The sequence below is a fragment of the Tachyglossus aculeatus genome, chromosome X2, assembly GCF_015852505.1.
Source record: "Tachyglossus aculeatus isolate mTacAcu1 chromosome X2, mTacAcu1.pri, whole genome shotgun sequence".
NCBI classification, from domain to species: Eukaryota; Metazoa; Chordata; class Mammalia; order Monotremata; family Tachyglossidae; genus Tachyglossus; species Tachyglossus aculeatus.
Genome location: NC_052100.1, coordinates 26,803,545 through 26,818,385, shown reverse-complemented (window position 1 = coordinate 26,818,385; position 14,841 = coordinate 26,803,545). Strand labels below are relative to the sequence as shown.

Below are 14,841 nucleotides of genomic sequence, written 5' to 3'. Positions count from 1 at the left end.
GGGAGGTCAGAGGGGGGTAGAATAGGGAAGAGTGTGCTGCAGGGGGCTGGGGGGAGAGTAGGCTGTACCCCTGGAGTACATCCCCATCAAAGTTTCCTGTTAGGAGGCCAGCCCCCAACCACTCTGCCTAATAATAATAATAATGATGGCATTTATTAAGCAGTTACTATGTGCAAAGCACTGTTCTAAGCGCTGAGCAGCCTGCTTGCTCCGCTTTAAGGTTCTGGCGGACGCAGCACTGCCCCGGACCCCCAGATCTCCGGGACCCCCAGCCCCCTGGTCCCCAGGCCTTCCGTGGCCAGACTGGCCCCTTTCCAGCCACCTCTTCCTCCTCCTCCAGCTTCAGGGGTGGGCAGGGGCAAAACTCCCCAGAACCACTGGAAAAGTGATGCCCACCCCCCTGACAGCCCCCTCCCCCTCCAACTTCCCCCATCTTGGTGTCCCTGATGGGAAGAAGATTGGGAAGGGGGTGGGAGGGGACCCCCGCCCCCCCCGGCAGGACATATATGCCCTTGTCCCAGTCACCTAGACTGTTAGCTCATTATGGTCGTCCGCTAATTCTGTTGCAACTCCTTCATTCATTCATTTATTGAGTGCTTACTGTGTGCAGAGCACTGTACTAAGCGCTTAAGCCGTCTCCAGGGCGCTTAGTACAGTGCTCCGCACAGAATAAGCACTCAATAATAATAATAATAGTATCTGTTACATGCTTACCATGTGCCAGGCACTGTGCTAAGCGCTGAGGTGGATACAAGCAAATCAAGCTGGACACAGTCCCCATCCCATGTAGGGGTTCCTCATCCTCAATCGTATTTATTGAGCGCTTACTATGTGCAGAGCACTGTACTAAGCGCTTGAGCACTGTACTTGAGGCTGTTCCTAGCCTCAATCCCCACTTTACAATCCATTCAGTCGTATTTATCGAGCGTTTACTGTGTGCAGGGCACTGTACTAAGCGCTTGAGAAGCAGCGTGGCTCAGTGGAAAGAGCACGGGCTTGGGAGTCAGAGGGCGTGGGTTCTAATCCCGGCTCTGCCACTGGCTAGCTGTGTGACTTTGGGCAAGTCACTTCACTTCTCTGGGCCTCAGTTCCCTCATCTGTAAACTGGGGATTAAGACTGTGAGCCCCACGAGGGACAACCTGATCACTCTGTCTCCCCTCAGCGCTTAGAACAGTGCTTGGCACATAGTAAGCGCTCAACAAACGCCATCATTATTATTATTACGAATCGGCAACATAATGACAGATGGGGTCAGTGAAGGCACAGAGAAGTGAAGTGACTCGCCCAGGGTCACCCAGGCGGATCTAATCCCGGCTCCGCCACATGTCTGCTGTGTGACCTTGGGCGAGTCGCTTAACTTCTCTGAGCCTCAGTTTCCTCATCTGGAAAATGGGGATGAAGACTGTGAGCCCCAGGTGGGACAACCTGATCACCTTGTACCCCCACCCCCAGCGCTTAGAACAGTGCTTTGCATATAGTAAGCGCTTAACAAATGCCATCATCATCATTATTATTATTATTATTAAATACCCCGGATAGCCTCGAGCTCTCTCGGGGCCAGGGAAGAGTTAAAGCCGGCCGGGTCGGTGGTGCGTATGCAGTAATCAGTGTGGCTCTGTACTGGCCGCTCGCCAAAGGGTTGCCTGGCCACTTCCCTCCCCCACCCCCTCCCGTTTCATTTAGCCTCTTCCTCCCCCTCCCTGCAAAGTAGGATCCTTGAGCAGTTGCAGAGACAGAACAACTGCTCCATATTTGGCTTCTATTGCACATTTACACGCTGGGGAGGGAGAGAGAGGGAGAGGGGGGAAAAAAGAGAGAGAAAGAGAGGGAGAGGAGGGAGAAGGGTGGGAGGGGAGGAGGAGGAGAGAGCAGTGTATACCGCAGACATCATTTCTACTACAGTGGCGGAGACGTGCAGGACCTGTTTCACTGCAGGGGGATAAAAACCAGCCCTATGCAACGGAAGCAAAAGCAACAGCAGCCGCAAGACATTGTTTCTCTCTCTCTCTCTGCGCCCCCTTCCCCCCAGCAACCCCAGATCCATTTACACTTTACAGTAAGTGGCTATTTTTTTTCCTCCTCCGCTTTTTCCCTCTACCCTTCCTCCCCCTTCCCTTATTTAGGAGCCCGCCCCCTCCCCCCTTCCCCCCAAAATAAGATTATAACCTCCCTCTCCCTCCAAGAAAGGCCGCATCAGCAGCTGGGAGGACACAGAATATATCTATGTATATATATAATGTATATTTGCTATATGCTGGGTTGTGGAGGCTGTTTTTGGTGTTGTGTTGATAGGGACTGTTAGCCTCCTGAGGGTTGAAAGGGGGCTACTAGTGTCCCCCCCTCCTCCCAGTTTCTGCAAGAAATGTCCTCCCTCCCCTTCCCCCCCCCCCCCATTTTGGCAGAGGGTGTGAGTGTGTGTGTTTGTGTGCTTGTGTGTGTAGGCTGGACTTCATAGTTCACTGGCATTTTCCTCTCCGCTGCTTGGGCGGGGGGCAGGAGGAAGAGGAGGAGGAGGAGGAAGAGGAGGAGAGTGGAGCCTTGGCTGCCCCTGCCCCTGCCCCTGGGGGTCTGCTAGGAGTTTGGGCAGGACCGGGCCGGAAGGAAGGACGCCGGCAAGTGTGAATGTGTAAGTGTGTGTATGTGTGTGTGTCTGTGTGAGTGTGTGTGTGTGAGAGAGAGAGAGAGAGAGAGAGAGAGAGAGAGAGAGAGAGAGAGAGAGAGAGAGTGTGTGTGTGTGTGTGTGTGTGTGTGTGTGTGTGTGTGTGTGTGTGTGTGTGTGTGTGTGGTGTGCGCGTACCGGGGCCGGAGGGGAGGGGGCAGGACTGCCGCCCGCTGCTTCCGGATCATGGGGACGGGCCGCCCCGGGCCCTGCCCCAGCCCAGTCCCTGCCCCCCGTCCCTGTCCCCCTGTCCTCCTGCCCCCTGCTCCTGCCCCCCTCCCCCCCGGCCTTGTCCCCCTGTCTCCTTATCCCAGTCCCCCTGCCTCCTGTTCCTGTCCCCCTGCCCCCCTGCTCCTATTCCCCTGTCCCCCGCCCCCCTGCTCCTATTCCCCTGTCCCCCGCCCCCCCTGCTCCTATTCCCCTGTCCCCCTGCCCCTTTCCCCCTGCCTCCTGCTCCTATTCCCCTGCCCCCCTCCGCCCCCTTCCCCTGCCTCCTGCCCCTATTCCCCTGCCCCCTGCCCCCCTGCCCTTGTCCCCCAGTCCCCCTGTCCCCCTGCCCCCGTCCTCCTGCGCCTGTCTCCCTGCCCCTCTGCCCCCGTCCCCCTGCCCCTCTGCTCCTGTTCCCCTGCCCCCCTTTCCCTGTCCCCCTGCCCCCCTTTCCCTGTCCCCCTGCCCCCCTTTCCCTGTCCCCCTGCCCCCGTCCCCCGCTCCTGTCCCCCTTCCCCCGTCCCCCTGCTCCTGTCCCCCTGCCCCCTGCTCCTATCCCCCCTGCCCCCCTGCTCCAGTCCCCTTGCCCCCCTGTCCCCCTGCCCCAGCCCAGCCCCTGCCCCCTGGTCCCCTGCCCCCTGTCCTCGTCCCCCTGCCCCCCTGTCCGTCCCTGTCCCCCTGGCCAAGCCCAGCCCCTGCTCCTGTCCCCCTTGCTCCTGCCCCCCGGGCCCCGCCCCCTGTCCCTGTCCCCCCCTGCTCCTGTCCCCCTGGCAGTGGGTGGCCCGGACCCTTCGGGGAGGACCCTATTGGGTGCCGCTGACGCCTGCACGGCCCAGTGCGGGGGTGGGGACGGGAGAGGGCACGGCAGGGACCGGTGGCCTTGGCAGCAGCGGGCCGGGGGACCCGGGGACCAGGGCAGGGGGCACGGAGACAGCACCACCACCACCACCACGACGAGGAGGAGGAGGGCGGGTTGCCAGGGCCGGGATATGCAGTCAGGACCGGTCTGGGGACACACACGGACACACACACACACACTCTCCATCCCCCTCCCTCCATTTCTGATTATCCAACGTACACACACACACACACACACTCTGCCTCTCTCCATCCCCCTCTCCCCATTTCTGGTTGTCCAGCACACACACACACACACACACACTCTGCCTCTCTCCATCCCTCTCTCCCCATTTCTGGTTGTCCAGCACATACACACACACACACACACACACACACACACAAACACACACACACTGCCTCTCTCCATCCCCCCCTCCCCATTTCTGGTTGTCCAGCACATTCTCTCTCTCTCTCTCTCTCTCTCTCTCTCTCTCTGTCTCTCTCTCTCTTCCCCCCCCCCCCCCCCCCCCCGGTTGTCCAACTCGGAGTGAGTGCAGGCCAGATCAGGTTGGACAGGGAGGTGGGGGCTGGGGAGAGCTGAACAGGCCAGGCCGGGGGTGGGTTGGGGGCTTCTGGTTCCACGGCCAGGCTTGCAACAGCCCCGGTGGTCCCCAGAGCCCCCTCCCCACGTGCCATCACCTGGCCCCGGGGGACGCGCTGGACAATTGACATTTTCGGAGGAAAGAGAGGAGACTAGGCCTGGGAGGAGGGGAAAAAATATCCCAGTGGCTATAGGGCATCAGGAGTCCGTTCTAAACCCGCACTGTTTTGTCTTCTTTCTTTTCGGATGCGTGATCCTCCAGAAACTGGGAGTAGTGCAATAGTTTCTGCAGAGGGGGAAAAATTGCTGAAGATTAGCGATGGCAGAGGAAAACCAGTCGGAAGCCGGTTATATAACGCACGAGGTGGCGAAGGAGAACGACTGAGCTATTTTTGTTTTGTTTACCGTAGGCTGTGCAGTAAGGGCTTAAACAGCCTGGATCTCACCCCGGAGAGGGATGCGATAGAGCGAAATCCCAAGGGCCTAGCCCTCCCCTACGGTTATTTAGTGATTCCACTAATGATAATGTAATTATGATGAAGATATTTCTCCGGCGCCTACTCTGTGCCAAGCATTGCGTTACGCACTGGAGTCGACACAAGATAGACGCAGCCTGAATGGTATCTGGGGAGGGGGGGTTATTTTCAGCGCTTGGCACAGAGTAAGCACTTAACAAATACCATCATTATTATTTAAGACGCAGTAGATGATGGATTAGGGGGCATACCCAGGTACTTTGGCCCACACATTAGGTCGGGAGGCATTTTACATTTCGGTTTCGGAGAATTCCTTTAGGTAATTAAAATATACCCCTTGTCTCCTGTCACATTAATTTTCCTGATAGGCGCCTAGCATAAAAGGAGAGGGAAAAGAGTGTATGGGGGGGAGGGAGTGCCGTGCACGCAGTAAGCACTCAATAAATGCGATTGAATGAATGAATGAATCCCAGATGTGAGCTAATTCATTCGTTCAATCGTATTTATTGAGCACTTACTGTGTGCAGAGCTAGCTAATAGGGGCAGGGAACGTGTCTACATGTTTTGTTTTGGTGTCTGTCTCCCCCTTCTAGACTGTGAGCCCGTTGTTGGGTAGGGACCGTCTCTATATGTTGCTGACTTGTACTTCCCAAGCGCTTAGTACAGTGTTCTGCACACAGTAAGTGCTCAATAAATACGATTGAATGAATGCATGAATGAACGTGTCTGCTAACTCTGCTTTTAGTGTGCTCTCCCAAGCGCTTAATACAGTGCTCGGCACGTAAGTAAGCGCCCCATAAATACCACTGATGGATAGTGAGGTGATGTAAAATATGGAGTGCAAGCACCGCACTGTTTAATCTTCTCTTGCTGACCTCAATCTCTGATCTCTCTCAATCTTTTTCTGGTGAGCTGCTCTGTTAAATGGGAGCATCTTTCGCAGCATCCTTCGCCATGGAGCGTAGATGTGGTCGGCTTCTCTTGAGCCTTCTGCATGTGCCCGTCTCTCTCATCTTGTAGTTGCATGTCAGCGGTGTAGGTTTTCCGAGCACTTACTCCAGCCCTGATCAGTCATGTAATTAGATCAGGTTGTCATGGCAACAGACAGCCTTCCAAGTCAATTCAGGTGGGTTTGTCTTGTGACCGAGGCCACTCCCAAGTCTTCTGTGGGCCGTATTCCGGCTGTCCAGTCTGCAGAAGAGAAAATGTCACCGTTCCTGTGGTTTCTTCTTCTGTCACTTTGGAATAGAGATATTGGGCTTTTTTCAGTTACCGGGCTTTCATGGAAGGAGGATGCTCCAGGAATTCCAACTTTTTCGCTGGATGGGAGTATCTCGCAGAGGAGAAGAGAGTCCGCAAGGTGTTCCGTGGTGTTTGATACTAAGAAATCAGCAAGGCTTGGGGAAGTTGTCAGAAACCCTTTCAGGGCTAAGGAAGGAAAGTTGCTTTTACAAGTTGAGTGCTTTGGGCTCATTGGCGATTGCAGGGAGATTTGTATGTCCATTTGGTCAGAGAAATACCAGCCAAGTGGAGCATTTTAGAGGTGATAATGTGATGCCGCCGACTGCCACCCTTATGAACTTTTCACCAGTTAACTTTGGCCAAAAGCAAAAGAACCTAAGTTTACTCATTCTCTAGCCCACGTAGTTAGAGCCTAGCATCTTTCTCAGTCTGATTTTATATTGACTTCAAAGACTTTTCCTTCGCTGGTTAGGGTGGAGGTGAAAGATAAAGGCCTCTGGCTTCTAGGCTGATAATTTAGTGGAGAAAAATTGCATTACTAAATGCCACTTTCACCATGTACTGTGTCATTTCCCCCTCTAGACTGTGAGCTCATTGAGGGCAGGAAATGTGTCTACCAACTCTGTTATCTTGTACTCTCCCAAGCGCTCAGTATGGTGCTCTGCACATGGTAAGCGCACAATAAATATGATCAACTGATCGATCAATTTCAGGAAGGTTTATAGAGGGGTGGTTCAGTCCACATGTCCCCACATCGCCCTATTTAACGATGGGTGGGCTTCAAGAAAAAAAAAATTCCAGTCTCAGAGAACAAGAATGTTAATGGGTAGAAGCCTCCTGCTTTCAGGAATATGCATCATGGGCAACTAGAAGTTTAAAGTTGCCATATGTGAATACTCTCTGGGGAAGTTTGTGAGATTATGTGCCGCTGGGTCAGGCAGTTCACACATTTTAGATGGGTCTGCCGGACTGTCTGTCTGAGTTCCTGTCTGTCTTGTTTTTGTTCCTTGAGCAGGAGTCACTCACCTCTTCCCATATGGCTTCACCCTGAGTGACATCATCCTCACCACAGGCTGGTTAGCTTGAGCCTTGCTGAAGTAAAATGAAGTTTGACCCTCATTTCTGCCCCATTTTGGGGTGGAGCTTAGGTGAAGAGACTGCTAGCTTTGAAAAAAGGTGTGGATGAGTGGGTTTGGAGATTAGTGTTATGAGAAATGAAGCCTGGCAACCACAGAAGAGCAAGGTAGCCTGGAAAAAATTGGGGTGCAGCAAGTTGGATTTTAGTTTGACATTGTGTGTAGTGCAGTGTAATGCGCAGAGGGAAGCCCATTTTCAGAAGTTTGAGAAAAATCAGGGTAAATATATCCTTTTTCCAAAGTATAAGTAAAATCATGGCAGTTTTTTTTTTTTTTGTGTGTGTGTGTGTGTGTGTGTGTGTGCATGATTGGGATTTAGTTAAAAATACAAAACGCAAATTCCTCAAACTTCATTATGAAAGACTCGGGCAAAATAAGGGCTATTTTACAGGAAATGCCATGCCCGGGGCCTCAGGATCTCTGAATTTTACTTTATACAAGGAAAAGTTTGAAAACAAAAGCAATCTCTGTGGTCTTTATTTCACCTATCAAATGCCTGTCAGTGGCCTAATTGCAGTTCAATTTTTAGTTCACTTGGTTTAATTAACTTGGAGTCCTGGGAGAGGACAGGTTAAAGAGAAGCTTAAAATATTGGTAAATCCAATGATTCGTGCATGTGTTTGCCACTGTGGAATATGAGGACTCGTGCATTCTTTTTTGTAGGTTTTGTTTTAATTCATTCAGAAATACTAAATGAGCTTTGCTCTCCGTGGCGGAATTCTTTTGTCGGTACCTGAATGGCTGAGTTTGACAACCACCGTAACGTGCTTCTTGTCTGGTTGGCTAGCAGCAGTTAGCCATCAGACACGCTTGCCTGCCATCCCGAAACTATTAATAAACAAATGAATACATTTTAATACCTAAAAATATAGTTGTTGGAGAGCTAACCTGTACTTTGAGCTCTGAAATGTGTTTTTCAGGCCTCCGTTTTAATGAAGTAAGAAAACTAGGCCATATTGTTCTCTTAAAATAGTATATTTGGGGGAGAAAGTGTGTTAAGTCAATAAAGGGAAATGTAATTAACTGTGAACAGAATTCCAAATGGTGTAGGAGTGTGTTGTCTGCAGGATTTTACTTCAATTTTTTTTCTTGTCTGATATTATGAACTGCACGATCACGTATACTTTCCCGAGCGATGGAATAGGACTCTGAATGATTAGCTGCTGTGAGGTTTATGGTCGTTCATGCCCAGTTCTGAGAAGAGATTTAGCTGAGGGTCTCTGCTTCTGAGATTACTCTTAGCAGATCTTTCTTAGGTGACCAAAGCATAACAAACGAAGTAGAAGGAAGTCCAATTCTGGTAAATAGTTCTGACCCAGGATCTCTTTCAAAGGAGGAAGATTTTAAACGGTGAATGATCTAGCGTAGGCCCTAATTTAAACGGTTGCATTTCAATTCCGTTTTACGTACCAGTTTTAAGCGGTGAGGCAGCTTTACTGACTCAGCTTTTTTGAGGTTAGAAGAAGGTTAGTAATGGCCCATGATACTACACACCCACTAGATCACTTTGGGAAGCTATATTTAAACATTGTTTAAATAATGTTTTGTGATGCAATTGAGATTGGAGACAATTTGTTTACTGTGTACATACTTTAAACTGTAGCAGTTATGTAAACAAATAAAGTCATTTGCCATAACGATTTGCTTGTTAGATGCTTGTTGCTTTGTTATAGTATTACCTTTTTTCTGGAATTGGGTGCAAACTGTGGGATTTTGTCAGTAAAGGATAGAACTTTTAATAAGCCTCAAAAACAGAGTAGAACTGTTGCCACTTAATTTTATTAATACTTTAGGAGTTCACAAAACTGTTTAGTAGTCCTGCAGATTGAAAAAGCAATCTCTTACATTTGAAACATATGATGTCAGCATAAACATTTCCTCGGTTTTTCTAAACGTATACACACAGAGAATAATAAAATTTGCCGTGGTAAATATCAGGGGCAATGTGTTTGTAAAAAAAGAAAAACCCAAAAACTATAATAGTGGAGAAACTGCTTTAGAACAGACACTGTATATCTCTTCATGATCAAAACTGAGAATTTAGGGGCCAGAGGTCTGCAGATTCAAAAGGCATAAATTATCTGTAGATACGCAAGCTGTCTGCTTTGGAAGTTTTCTTTAGCAGGGTTTTCTGGAGGATGGGGGAGCTTTTTCCATAAGAAGGGGATCTGTCATCCAGTCCCACTTTAAAGAGTTATACATCTGCAACTCAAATAAACCTGGGCCACCTGTCCAAGGCCTTATTATGGTTAGAGTTGAGGAACACACAGGGAGTTTTGGGGCCCTTTGACCCTATTTATTGTGCAATGCATGCTCTTATATTGTTTTGTAGTTATTTTGTTTTTAATCAGGGTGTCATTATTCTACCTTAATTACTTGGTTTTGGCATTTATTAAGTGCTCAGTCTGTGCCAGGCAAGGGGATAGATCTAGAATAATCAAGACGGAGTTAGTCCCTGCCTCGGTCGGGGAGGGAGAGAAAGCATGTGTCTTATTTCCACCTTACAGTTGAGACCCTGGGTCATAGAGAGGTTAAGCGGCCTTTCTGAAGTCACGGCCAGTGGCAGAATTAGGACTAGAATCCAGGTGCCCTGACTCCCAGCCCATGCTCTTTCCACCTGATTATGCTGCCTGAGTTTTGTAATGGAAGCCGCTGTTTTTACGGAGTATTTTCTTTGCTTCTTGTTTGACTATTTAGGGAATGAACCCATTCCATTTTCATTTCATTCTCGGGTTTCTTCCTTCTGACAGAGGAGCAAGTGTTTACTGCCTTCTACCTGTGTCTGGAAGGGGAACACAAGTTCTCTTGTAACAAGCGGGCATACAAACATTACAATAAACATGTATTTTACAGAACTGGCATCACGCTTGGCTTCCCGCTGTACTCAGTGGAATATAATGAGATCGGGTAATCTGGACTCACAAACCTTATCTGCCACATTTTTTACGTGCACACATAAGCAAACTCTCCCATGTGCACTCAAAAAGCTTTGCCTACAAAATCAGGTTAAGCATTCACAATTGGATGTCTTGTCGTAAACAGAACCGGGTGAAACCGTGACCCCTTTAAAACATTTTTCCATACGGTCACATCTCCTCCAAGAGGCCTTCCCCAATTAAGCCCTTATTTCCCTTTGGCCCTCTGTCTTCTATATCATCGAGCCACTTGGTTCTGTACCCTTTGGGCACTGGGTAATAATAATAATTATAGTTCTTATTAAGGGCTTACTATGTGCCAAGCACTGTTCTAAACTCTGAGGTAGACACAAGTTAACCTGGTTGGACACAGTCCCTGTTCCACATTGGGCTCGCAGTCTTAATCCCTCTTTTGTAGATGAAATAACTGAGGCACATAGAAGTTAAATGACTTACCCAAGGTTACACAGTGGACAAGTGGAGGAGCTGGAATTAGAATCCAGGTCTTTCTTTTTGACTCCCGACCCGTGCTGTAACCACTAAGCCATGCTTCAGCCCCACAGCACTTTGTATGCGTCTGTAAATTGCTTATATTAATGTCTGTCTCCCATACTAGGCTGAAAGCTTATTGTGGGTAAGGAACATGTCCACTAACTCTGTTGTTTTGTACTCTCCCAAGTGTACAGTCCCCTGGGGGATTGTCATACTCTTAAGGTCCTCCAGGCTATAAGAGCTCCATGTGGGTCAGCGACTGTGTCCAACCTGATTGACTTGCATCTACCCCAGCGCTTAGTACAATACTTGGCATATAGTAAGTGCTTAACAAGTGCCATAATAATTATAATTATTATTCTCTGCGCCTCAGTTTTCTCAACTGTAAAATGGGGATTCACTATCTGTTCTACTCCTTTAGACTGTGAGCCCTGTGTGGGACTCATTAACTTGTATCTCCCCCAGCACTTAGAATGGTGGTTGACGCATAGTAAGCACTTAACAAATGCCATAATTATTATTATAATTATTACCAACCATGCTGAACCCTTCAAGAGGCACAAAGTGGAGATTGATTTTGACTTGTCTGAGTTGGAATGAATCCAAGTTGCTACCTAGGGCTTCCTAAACAAAGCGTTCTTTACTTTCACCTTGTACAATGACTTTACAGTGGAGAGAAACCAAATCTTGATGTGTATCGATTCAGCCCAATCCCAGTATTCCTGCCTTTCGCAATCACTATGTGAGCATCAAAGGTTAATCAATCATTAAGCAATCAGTTAATAAATCAGAGGAATTTACTGAACACTTACCGTGTGCTGAGCACGGTAGCAAGCACTTGGGGAAGTACAGTGTAATAGAGTGGGGAGACATGATCCCTGTCCACGAGGAATTTACAGTGAAGCGGGGGAGAGACAGTTGTACATTAATGCCTGTGGGGCCGGGCTGAGAAGAATATCAAAGGGTTTAAGGGGTACACACCCAAGGGCATTGGCACAGCAAAATGGAAGACAAATAGGGGAATTGAGGGCTTGCGTTAATCGGTCGGTGGTAATTTTTATTATTTTTTATTTTTTTTATGGCCTTTGGTAAGCGTCAAACACTGTTCTAAGTCCTGGAGGAGGTACAAAATAATTAGGTCAGACACAGTCCCTGTCCCCCTTGGGACTCACACAGTCTAAGTGGGAGGGAGAACAGGTATTTAATCTCCATTTTACAGTTGAGGGAACTGAGGCGCAGAGAAGTTAAATGGTTTGCCCAAGGTTACAGAGCAAGCAGTTAGCAGAGCCAGACTTAGAACTCAGGTCCTCTGATTCCCAAGCCTGGGGTCCTTCCACTAGGCCATACTGCTTCTCCCGGCCGTGCTGCATAATAATAATAATAATAATGATAATAATAATAATAATAATAATAATAATAATGTCATTAAGTGCTCACTGTGTGTTGAGCACTATAATAATAATAATAATGATGGTATTAAGCACCTACTATGTGCCAAGCACTGTTCTAAGTGCTGGGGTAGATACAAGGTAATCAAGTTGTCCCACATGGGGCTCACAGTCTTAATCCCCATTTTCCAGATGAGGTAACTGAGGCAGAGAGAAGTTAAGTGACTTGCCCAAGGTGTTTGGGAAAGTACAGTACAACAGAGTTGGGAGACATGATCCCTGCCCTCAAGGAGCTTACAGTCCAGTATAAAATCCGATTTCTGGACCGTGATGGTTGCATATTTCTTGAGGCAGGCCCGCTGCAAGCCGTGGATTTATTCGTGAGCCTTGTACAGACTTTTGTCTCCGAGAGCATTACTGCAGGGAACGGCCTGTAAATCAGATGAGAGCTTAGTGAGACTATTTCTTTTTTTGTCCCCGGTCCCAAGTAGTATGACCCAGAGGAATTTTTATCCTGGAAATTCTGGCTGTTTATCCCTACTCCAGCAGTCAAATTGTGTTGCTTGTTTCATTTCCAGAGCTGAGTTAGAGTTTAATGTTTTCAATGCTCACCCTGGCTTAATCTATGATAACAAGTCTTTTTTCTTTTGATTTATTATCCTGAGGCTGAGCTTTGTCCTTCAAGGTTTGTTGTAAAATAATATGTGTAAGATAACAGACTCAGTAAAAAAAAAAAAGTTGTGTGATCTGTGGTGAGCAACATTTGTTGACTCTAGTATTGCTTGAAGCCTGTTTGCATTTTACAACTTCCTAATTTTCTCTCTTACAGTAAACTTCTCTGGCCTGGAGACCTAGGGATCTTGAGAGGATTTATTATATGGAGAATGCTGTCCGGCTCTTCTCCATCTCCACTGAAGAGAGACAAAGAGGAAATGGGCTTCAACTGCAGCAGGAGATATTGAGGTTAGATACAAGAAAGGACTTCCTGGCAGAAAGTTGTTCAAAACAACAATGGGTAACCAGTAGAGGTTGTGGAATCCCCTTTCCTGGAGCTAACAGAGAGGAGGGGATAGCCCATGCTCATCAGTCTAGGATGATTTTGTTCAGTCTGCTTTGGCCAAAGGAGCTGACTTTGATGCCCTGCAGAAACCTTACAAAGGTGCTGCCCTGTTCTGTGACTCTAAAATCCTAGGGAAGGTTCTCTCAGAGTTTCAGAATGAGTAGCTGTCAGAACTGCACCGTGGTCCAAAGATAGTAATCAATTAATCAAAGTGGTATTCATTGAGCACTTTCTATGTGCAAAAAAATGAAATGAGCCCTTAAAACGGGAACTTAAAATCTCTTGCTTTTGTTTTTTTTAAAAAACAAAAGAATCCAAACCAAAAAACACACATCCAAAGCAAAAGGAAAAAAAAAATAACGAGAGGTTTGAGAGTAACTATGATGTCCTTTTCATTCCCACTTCTCCTTGTGAACTTTATTTATGCCAAGGTTGTCAGCAATCCAGGGGCTGTAGGAAGAGAAGTCCGTTGTTTATATCATTGTAAGATGAACTGTGGAATTCAATGCAAAGGCTAAAAGGATTGTTTGTTTACTGGAGGCCAGCTAAGACACTGTAGCATTCTGCTTTAGAACAGAGGGACAGAAATACTCCACTGTGGAATAACTTTTGAATTTGGACGGGTATAGTACTGTGAAATGGATGCACTCGTCTTAGTATTGGTCATAGCTGTTGGTAAGGGAAAAAGCTGAAGTAAGGGGTTACATGAGAAGACATGCTCTTTATGGTCTACAACAATCAGAATGAAGGGGGCGGGTTACAACTGCTGTATCTTTGTGGAGTGTTTTCCCTTTTGAGAGTTACATGCCAAGCAGAGCATGTTGGCACAGTTGAATGCTTGTCTCAAGTTTTCAGAAGGAAAATTGCTCTATCACCGAATATGGTTGTGTTAGACTGACTACAATCCTCCGTTGAACAGGGGCATTAGGGACAGTTTTGCAATGGAGTTATATCCTGGTTTTGGAAAATGATTTTATTATGAAAAAGGAATCTGGAGGAAGAGGTGTTGTCTAAGGGCTAATGCATGCAACTTGCAGAAAAGCAGTAGAGGTCTTTATAGGGTATTAATCAAGTTTAAGTATCTTATGAATACCCACATTGTATTAGCAACAATAGAGTGTAAAGTCACCTTGAATTTTTAAGCAGCTGACATTTCCTGTGATTGCATTTAAAGCAATACTAGAAGCATTATCTAAACATTTTGCATAAATAATGATCAGGTTATAGTGGTGCAATTGACTGCTAAATTTGGGCATGCAAACAACGTAATCCACATTGCCTTTTCTGCATCTATTTAAGTGTAGTTTCTTGTTAAAACTTAGATCATATTTATGCTTTTAGTTACAGTATTTACAAATGCCTTGTATAGCTAGAGCAAGTCGTGGTTTGAGCACAAGTAAGCAGAAACCAGAATGTTAAGGATGCTTTTGTCTATTATGGAGTGCAATATAAATCTAGTGAAAACATCTTATTTATGAGCTTAAAATAATTAAAAAAATAGACTTAGGAAATTTAGCTAACTTTAAAACTAATATACAAGTTGCTTATGTAATTCAGCACATGTAGCATCTCTTTGTACAAAACAAAACAAATCCTCTATTTTCCTCTAAACAGTTTTATTAAGAGGATTTTTTATGTGAAGCACTGCTCATGCTAACAACAATTAATATTCTCTTTGATCTCTTCCAGCGTTGTTTTATTTGTCTCTTGTGCCAGCTATAAATCACAAGGTGACATTTGTAGCAACCATCCCATTTGTGGCTCTCTATTTACTCTTCTTGGAGAAATTTCTTCACTACTGTAAACAGACTCTGTGAATAGTAG

General features: G+C 47.0%; 1 long non-coding RNA gene across 2 annotated transcripts in view; it reads left to right on the top strand.

Annotated features, from left to right (window-relative positions):
- Positions 1 to 1,865: 1,865 nt before the first annotated feature.
- The window catches only part of LOC119949570, a 126,360-nt gene continuing 113,384 nt past the window's right edge, over positions 1,866 to 14,841 (top strand). The window contains exons 1-2 of one of the 2 annotated variants that reach the window (XR_005457226.1): positions 1,866 to 2,057; positions 12,787 to 12,920. This is a non-coding gene — a long non-coding RNA (uncharacterized LOC119949570). The remainder of the gene's footprint in view (positions 2,058 to 12,786; positions 12,921 to 14,841) is intronic. The other variant, XR_005457227.1, reaches the window with a different exon arrangement.